Raw genomic sequence first — 8124 nt, 5'->3', positions numbered from 1 at the left:
CTGCGAGGGACACGGTCGAATGCCTTCTCCAGATCCACGCAGCACATGTGGACTGGTTGGGCAAACTCCCATGAACCCTCTGCCACTCTGAAGAGGGTATAGAGCTGGTCCAGTGTTCCACGGCCAGGACGAAAACCGCATTGTTCCTCCTGAATTCGAGGTTCGACTATCGGTCGAATTCTCCTCTCCAGTACCCTGGCATAGACTTTCCCGGGGAGGCTGAGGAGTGTGATCCCCCTATAGTTGGAACACACCCTCCGGTCCCCCTTCTTAAAAAGAGGGACTACCACCCCGGTTTGCCAGTCCAGAGGCACTGTCCCCGACCGCCATGCGACGTTGCAGAGGCGTGTCAGCCAAGACAGCCCAACAACATCCAGAGACTTAAGGTACTCAGGGCGGATCTCATCCACCCCCGGTGCCTTGCCACCGAGGAGCTTCACCACCTGCAGCACGGGCAACATCAATGCAATAAGAGAATTCCTCCCAGGCGCGTATTAGCATATCACGATCCACTGAGTTGAACGCTGTTGTTGTGGACACATTGAATAACCCTGTATATAAAATTTTAGAAAAGGCAAGATGACTTTCAGGAATAAAATAGTGCCCCACAATCTATCCTATCTACCCACAACAGTGGTCCTCAGGTTAATTCTTGCTATGAATGGTGGTCCCTGGCTCACAATTGGTTGAAAACCCCTGGTCTGATCTGATCAGATCAGCTAATGGGTAGATTGACTCCAGCTGGGGAGAGTGTGCTAAATGTATATCCAATAAATTAACTACTTTTGAGTGACTTTTGTTTACAAGCCTCAATTCACTATATCAGACAGAAAATATCATTGTAATGTTGTGGTTTTAGACTATAGTGATCACTCGCTGTTTCAGAAAAAACTGTCACTGGATAGCTCCTAATGAATGAGGGGACACATGAGTAGCACACCCACTTCCAAGTATACTCACAAACACCATCTGCTTAATGTTTGGGGTTAGGCCTCACATTCTGTGCCTTCCAAGGCTCCTAACTGAATTTAAAACAGTGGCACCCACATAAAGACCAACCCATCAGATGAGACAAAGAAGGCTTAATAAGTTGAAAATGCATGTGGCTACCTATGGGCTACGATACTGCGTGTATGGACACAATGGAGATGATAATGAAATCTTGGATTACCCCTCATAGATTCAGGTTAGAGCTTACAGTGTGTGTAAGAGGGGTTTATATTGTGTAGGTGGATGCATGTAGATTATTTCAATATTTTTTTGGATTAGTGAAAGTTGTATTAGTTCATTTGGAAAATATTGAAGCTTCAAGATTTTTATTTTCCATTTATGCATAAATGCACAGTCTAGGCATATAGGAATTCTTGTGCAGGGCTCTCCTGGAGTCAAGTAAAGAGTTTAAAGCCAAAAGAATGGACATCTAGTCTAAATATAAGATAAAACAAGAATACAAAATAGTTGATAAAATTGTGGATACAGGAATAAGATAGCAGGTAAAATGGGGAGTTTCAAATATTGCACATAGTGTAACTGTATATGGTATTCTTCTTAGTAGGGTAATGAGGGGTTATTGCAAAGGTTTTTCACATTTTCTATTTGCCATCAGTCTTACTGCAGTTGTAAAATCTTGTTCTCTGTGTGATGATACTGTACGCTCTGCTGTGCCTGAGATTGTGGGTGCAGTTTTTGTGTTTGTGCAGAGTGTGAGCTGGGTGGAGTGGGTCTCTGATTATGTTCTCTGCTATTTTGCAACAGCACTGTGTGTATATTGTGTCCATAGCAGGCAGTTCAGTCCCAGTGATCCCCTCCATCCATCCATCCATTTTCTTCCGCTTATCCGGGACCAGGTCGCGGGGGCAGCAGTGTAAGCAAAGATGCCCAGACTTCCCTCTCTCCAGACACTTCCTCCAGCTCCTCCGGGGGAATGTCGAGGCGTTCCCAGGCCAGCCGAGAGACATAGTGTCAGGTTTGGCGTGTACAGATGCCAAACAGAGGTTGTGGTGAACTCAATTAGAAAACCAGACGAACCGAGGTAGCGACAAGTTCTTTACTTGTTGTAAGCAAAACAACTAACACAAAGTCCAGGATATCAATCAGGTCGATAAGACAGTCCAGGGTTGGTGCCAGTAAACAGGTATAGCCAGGGGATCCAAACTCGAGGTCAAGGGGGACAAAATCAGAAGGTCGGTACACTGCAGGCGAAGAACGTAGATTGACCAGTAAATCGAGAGCTTCGCCTTACAGCTCAGCTCTCTCTTCACCACGACGGACCGGTACATTGACCGCATTACTGCAGAAGCTGCACCAATCCGCCTGTCAATCTCCCGTTCCATCCTTCCCTCACTCGTGAACAAGACCCAGTGATCCCCTCTGCAAACCTTATGACCCTTTGAAGAGCCTTCCTCTCTGCCTGTGTGGTGTTGCCATACTGTGGTGATGACCCCCTCTACCAGTCCTCTGTAAGCTTGGGTGAGGGGGTAACGGTTCAGTCCAGCTTTTCTGAGCTGCCTGATGAAGTATAGCCGCAGCTGGTCTTTCTTCACTGTGACAGCTATGTTCAGTGACCAGCTCAGGTCAGATGTCACCTTCAGGCCCAGGAACTTGTGGCTGTCAGCCCTCTCCACCTCAGTCCCTTTGATGGTCAGAGGCAGCAGAGGGGAGGGGTTCTTCCTGAAGTCTAGTCTGTCTTGTCTATATCGAGGCTGAGGTCATTCCCCCCCGCCCCCATAAACAAGAATGTTGTTCACCAAGCTTCTGTGAGCTCTGGGTAAGAGTCCAATGTGCTCGGGTCAAACGCTCTGAAAAGACTACACCCTCTTAGCTGTAGTAAAGTCGCCCGGTCATAAATAATGTTTACAGTCTTTACTATGGCATTAACATGGCACAAATATGCAAGAAAGAGACAAAAGGGAAATAACTTAACCTGGAGAGCTGCGCTGTTGAACGCAGGGGAGCGCCATCTTGCAAAATATTTCATATAAAAAGTATTTTGATAAACAAATTGACATTCATTGAACAATATAGAATATAAAGTTACCATTTCTGTCAACCACTACTGCTCTTTATAAGAATAATATTTTATTCTAGACTATTTCATCCCATTGCACTAGTGTTTTATAAGCTTAATGTACTTTATCCATTACGTGTAATTTAAATCCATAAATACAGTTGTATATTACCTTATATAACTTACTGTAAATATTAATTGCACATATCTATCGGTAAATTAGTATTGACTGTACAGCCTGTAGATACTGTGCACTCTGCACTGCTGCTATTGCACTTCTGGTTAGATGCTAAACTGTATTTCGTTGCTTTGTACTTGTACATGTTTAATGACAAGTTGAATCTAATCTAATCACACACTTAAGTCATTTAGTAAATGTAGCATATTTAAAAGTGAAACCTTAGGATTTGTTTCGTGGTTGTCTAATAAAGCCAGCTCTCAGCTCGCTGTTGAACACACAACACTCTTTGAACCTACTGACCTCTGCTTAACTTTACACTCATGAGAACTATCAGTTTCAATTGACTAGTTCATGTCATAGCTTTTATGAATAAAGGTCAGCTGTACTTAGTATGGTTTTCATTAAATTACAGAATAGCTTTAAGCCTTCATAAAGACAAATACATCAGTTTAGTTCCTTTTCAAAATGATACTGTAAGGAAGATTTTTTTTTTTCCTTCCAAAGCAAACCTGAAGAACATCATCCAAGATGTAAAGTCTAAGTGATTTTTAAGTTATTAGGTGAATACAGTTTTATTCCAACATTGTAGAAAGAAAATAATCAAAGTCTGGCGTAAAATGTTGGTTTGTCTGATTTGCATTCCTGATAGAAGGTATATTAAATTCATAACCAAAACAGTATACATTTACTGACATACACTGATAGCTCGAGGCCTGTGTTTTATTTGATCAGTCCTCTGTTTTCCTTTGTTACCAAAAAAAACAACCCACTAACCAGGAATACCAGCTCGATGACCCCTCAACCTCTTATAATCTTGACCTGTCACTCTGTGAAGAGTTGGGAAGGGGTGTCATGGCTGTTTGGACTATAGTCCAATCTGAACTGACCCTGATAAAGCACATGGCAACTCTGGGTCTGTATGTTTGGATGTGATGCATTTCCGTTCATTATGGGATGGCCATCAGTTACCAGTGTTTTAAAAAAGAAAGATCAGCAGTCAAGTTGGTTTGTGCTCAGGTATTTCAATCAGCCACCCTGTTTTGTGACTGAAGCAATGACATCATTGCAATTAGCTGGTGTGTGTCTGTGTGTGAGGTCAGCAGAAGCAGCTCAGAGTGGGCATCTTGCCAGGCCTGCTGCAGCTTGAAGGATGCTGTGCCTGTGTTGATCATTGTGGATTGACTCAGCCAACTGATCGCTGAAATGTAGGGAAGGAATTTTAAAAAGAGGAAGACACCTCTGGAAATATATTTTGTTTTTAAATGTATGCTTTACAGTTGGATTTACTTGTGCCATGATGGAGCTCCATTAGAGAACTGGCATGTTGCAGTTTGGTTGTAGCTCAGTTTGAAGGTATAGTTAATGATGCTCATGACAAGTTTTTCTTTTATTTACATCAGCACCTAAAAAAATAAATAAATAAATAAATTACACAACCCCCTTCGGTTAGGGTTGCATAACTATTCCCTTCCAGAATTTTGAATGTGCATTACAACGGCAATGATGCTTGCGACCGGAAAAATATGACTAACAAGCTACAGATGCCACTGTTGTTCTCTAACAGCTGCTATAGCTAACTTCACAATAATGCAAAACAAAACTAGCAAGTTCACTCACTGTCCATGGAAAAATAAATACATGGCTGACTGTGGGAAGCCTTTACTGGAAAAATAAATACATGGCTGACTGTGGGAAGCCTTTACTTCAATAATAATTTCCTGTGTTGGTCTACAATACTGTAGGTGATGTGCCGCATATTAACAGTCCATTACTGACCTGGAGTCAGCTTGTATTGGTTTTGGTGGTCAAGATTATAGAAAGCAGGGCAGAAAGTCTGGTCCTGAATCAGCACTCAGGGGCTTTGAAAGCTCAGAGTTTGACCCTATGGCATGTAGTGAGCTGTGGATTAGCATCAACAAGTCAAAACAGGAGTGGCAGGTGTCTCCCACTCATGCAAGCCTTTAAGATAGGCTTTATTCACAAGTATCACCTAAGAAAAGACTGCTTCACCAAGGATGGAAGCCAAGAAATGTTTTGTCTTGCTTGAAAGGGGTCTTTACCATAGAAAGCTTTCATGGGCAGGCTTGCATAGGTACTAGGGGAGAATGAATTGCTTTAGAAAATAAACATTTAATGAAGATGTGGGGCTCAATTCAACAGCAAGCTGTATCTTTACTTTTTCATTCTCACCCACTGAATGAATTTCCCCATGGACACAGTGCAGCAAGGCCCCATCTGTAATGAAAAGGGGGAGGCTGGGCTCTAAATGAAATGTGTAGAGGAGTTAGAATTCTCCAGGGGTCAGACACAACAGAATGCAGGAGGGTCACTGGTCCTGTGAGTTGGCCCACAGCTACTTCACATTGCTAGCACTGGTGACATGCACACACTCATTTGTTTCTATCTGCACAAGTTGTCAAATTAAATGTTTAAGAGATGTTTGCTCTTTCACACTTGGACAAAATCTTAAGTTTCTAGAGAATCATAATTGAGAGATACTGTGTTTATGTGTAAAGTAAATGATGTATAGGAAGTAGTGTTAAGCACTCCATCACAAGTGGCGTGAACAGTACAGCCAAAGACAAAGTCTGCCTTTATTCAAATGCTTCTAAGCTATTAAACTGGACTGAAATCTACTAGTACTACAAAAAGCTAAGACATGATGACAAATATGCACAGTTGAAATTTTTTTTTTCTGTCACAGTCCCTTTGGGTGTGCTTTCCATTTGTTACTTTGGTTTAGTCACGTTTACGTTGTTTCTTTCCCCTGACACGTGTGCTCTGCCATGTATTTGAAAATCAAAAGGACATCACTGCCTGAACTTTCTATGTTTAACCCATTATGTAATGTGCTCTCAGTTTTGTTTGGTTTTTTCACTTGTGCAAGAGTGCTTGCATGCACTACAGGAGTGCTGCAGGCTGCATGCGTGTGCCACATGCTGTATGTTGTGATGACAGAGTGTCGTGGAGGTGGATGTGCTCTGCTGTCTGGAATAATGCTGATCCTCTTAAATGATTACTGGCTGCGACCACAGAGAGGCGACCTGCGTGGTGAACATGCGGACAGATGTCTCACCCCCACCCTGTACAAAACATGCACTCACTCTGCATTCACGTGTTGTTCAGATTACAGGGAAGCTCAGATAAAATTGCTTTTCTTTAGTAGACTAAGTCTATTACTGCTCATTCATTTATTCAGCACCTTTTCTTCTCAGTAAGTGGGCTGTGTGTTGAGAAAAATCAACCTCTGAGTGGGGAAAGTTATCTGAAGTATTTTTGTGGGTGCACTAAGACAAATTGACGGTGATAATTTCATTGATCTTTATTCCTGCATTAAATTTGTTCTGTGTGAAACAGCCTGTATATGTAACATTGTGACTCATCTTTAAATATAATATCTGGAAACACTATCTGAAGGTAATGTTTTGAGAACTGATTGAGTCCATTCAATCTAATAGCTGTTTTCCCAATGGGATTAAAAAAAACAAAACAACCCAGAACAAAGCTTTCTGTCACGTAGAACAAGAAATACAGGTTTAGTAAACCCACCGTGACCAAGGGCTTTTGTGTACTAGGTTTCTATGGCCTATTTACTCATATAATCCTAATGTGGCTTTAGACCTATAGAAATGGCTCGCATGTAGCTAAACAAAAGCTAATGTTGGTTCTTTACTGGAGAACTTGGATTCTAGGAAATTTGTAAATTCCCACACTGATCTGTTCACAAAGCTGCCAAAAATGACATTGTTCATATCAAATATAACCTGTGAGCTCTACATGTTGCTGATGTAGCTTCAAGATGTAAATTGATCCACAAAGAGGCTCAGCTGCATATTTAACACACACACACAAAAAAAATATATAAGAACAATCTCAAAAACCCCTGGGTGAAATTGTGTTTGCTGGCAGAAGTAGGGCTCATTACAGATTGATGGCAAAAGAGTGCCGGCATTGTTGGATGTTTTTCTCCAAATGACCGTTGGGGAATGTGCGTGGTAGGTCAGTGTCGAGCCCTACTGTGTCCAGTGTACCACTCCCAAGTTCAGGTCCATTACAGAACCCGTTTTGTCTTTGCCTCCCATTTCTGGGCTTGGCTGTCTCACCCTCCTCTGGGCTCGTCATTTGACTGTGTGTGGGTGCCTTTGGTGACTGTAGGGAGTTGTGCTCTCAGGCTTTGGTGGGGCCCCAGATGCACACAGCTGGAGCCAGAGATTTGCCCTTTGTCCCATGTTGATGTGTGTGACCTTCATGAACTCCTGCATGCTGAAAAGAAGTAGAGCCATTCTGGATTGTTCCTCTCTAAAATATCATCTTTCTGTTAGTGACATTTCCAAACAATGCTTTTAAAGACTTCACTAGCCTTTAAAATGGCTTGCTCTCAGGCTTGGCCTGGATGTCATAAATTGAACTTTGAATTGTGCATTTCAGTCAAATAGACACTATAGTTTTAGAACAAGACTGAAACAGTGGTGGGAAAAACATCTTGGTATCTGATTTGAGAGTATGACATCCTATGTTCAGCTTGTTTCTTGGATATTGCTGTCTCAAAAGCAGTTTTGTTGAAACTCCATGGACTTGTTTCTGCTTTGAACCCAAACTGAATACTGGTTTGGGAGCTTCAGGGATTCTTATGGTGAGACTAGCAGTGAGGGGAGGGATGCAAAGGAAGTGGAGGTAACCGCCCACCCCACCTCTCACCTCCTCTATCCCATCTCATTCCATTTCATTGCATCCTGGTTGTGGAGTTCCTGGATTGGTTTCCAGCTTGAAGATGAGAAGGGGGAGGTGTGTGTGTGTGTGTGTGTGTGTGTGTGTGTGTGTGTGTGTGGCAAGCCAACAAAACAATGGTGGCTTTGTGAGAGGGTCCCGCTGTGACAGGACTAGGGTGGGGGAGTGAGAGAAGCGGTCAGGGCTTAGTGAAGCATAGCCATTTCAT

The 8124-nt window shown here is 42.5% G+C and overlaps 1 protein-coding gene across 1 annotated transcript in view; it reads left to right on the top strand.

Annotated features, from left to right (window-relative positions):
- Positions 1-8124, top strand: part of gas2l3 (growth arrest-specific 2 like 3) — a 26505-nt gene that overhangs the window by 2468 nt on the left and 15913 nt on the right. The window lies entirely within an intron of this gene.

This window comes from Monopterus albus, unplaced genomic scaffold, assembly GCF_001952655.1.
Source record: "Monopterus albus unplaced genomic scaffold, M_albus_1.0 scaffold51.1, whole genome shotgun sequence".
NCBI lineage: Eukaryota > Metazoa > Chordata > Actinopteri > Synbranchiformes > Synbranchidae > Monopterus > Monopterus albus.
This window is presented reverse-complemented; position numbering and strand designations above follow the sequence as displayed.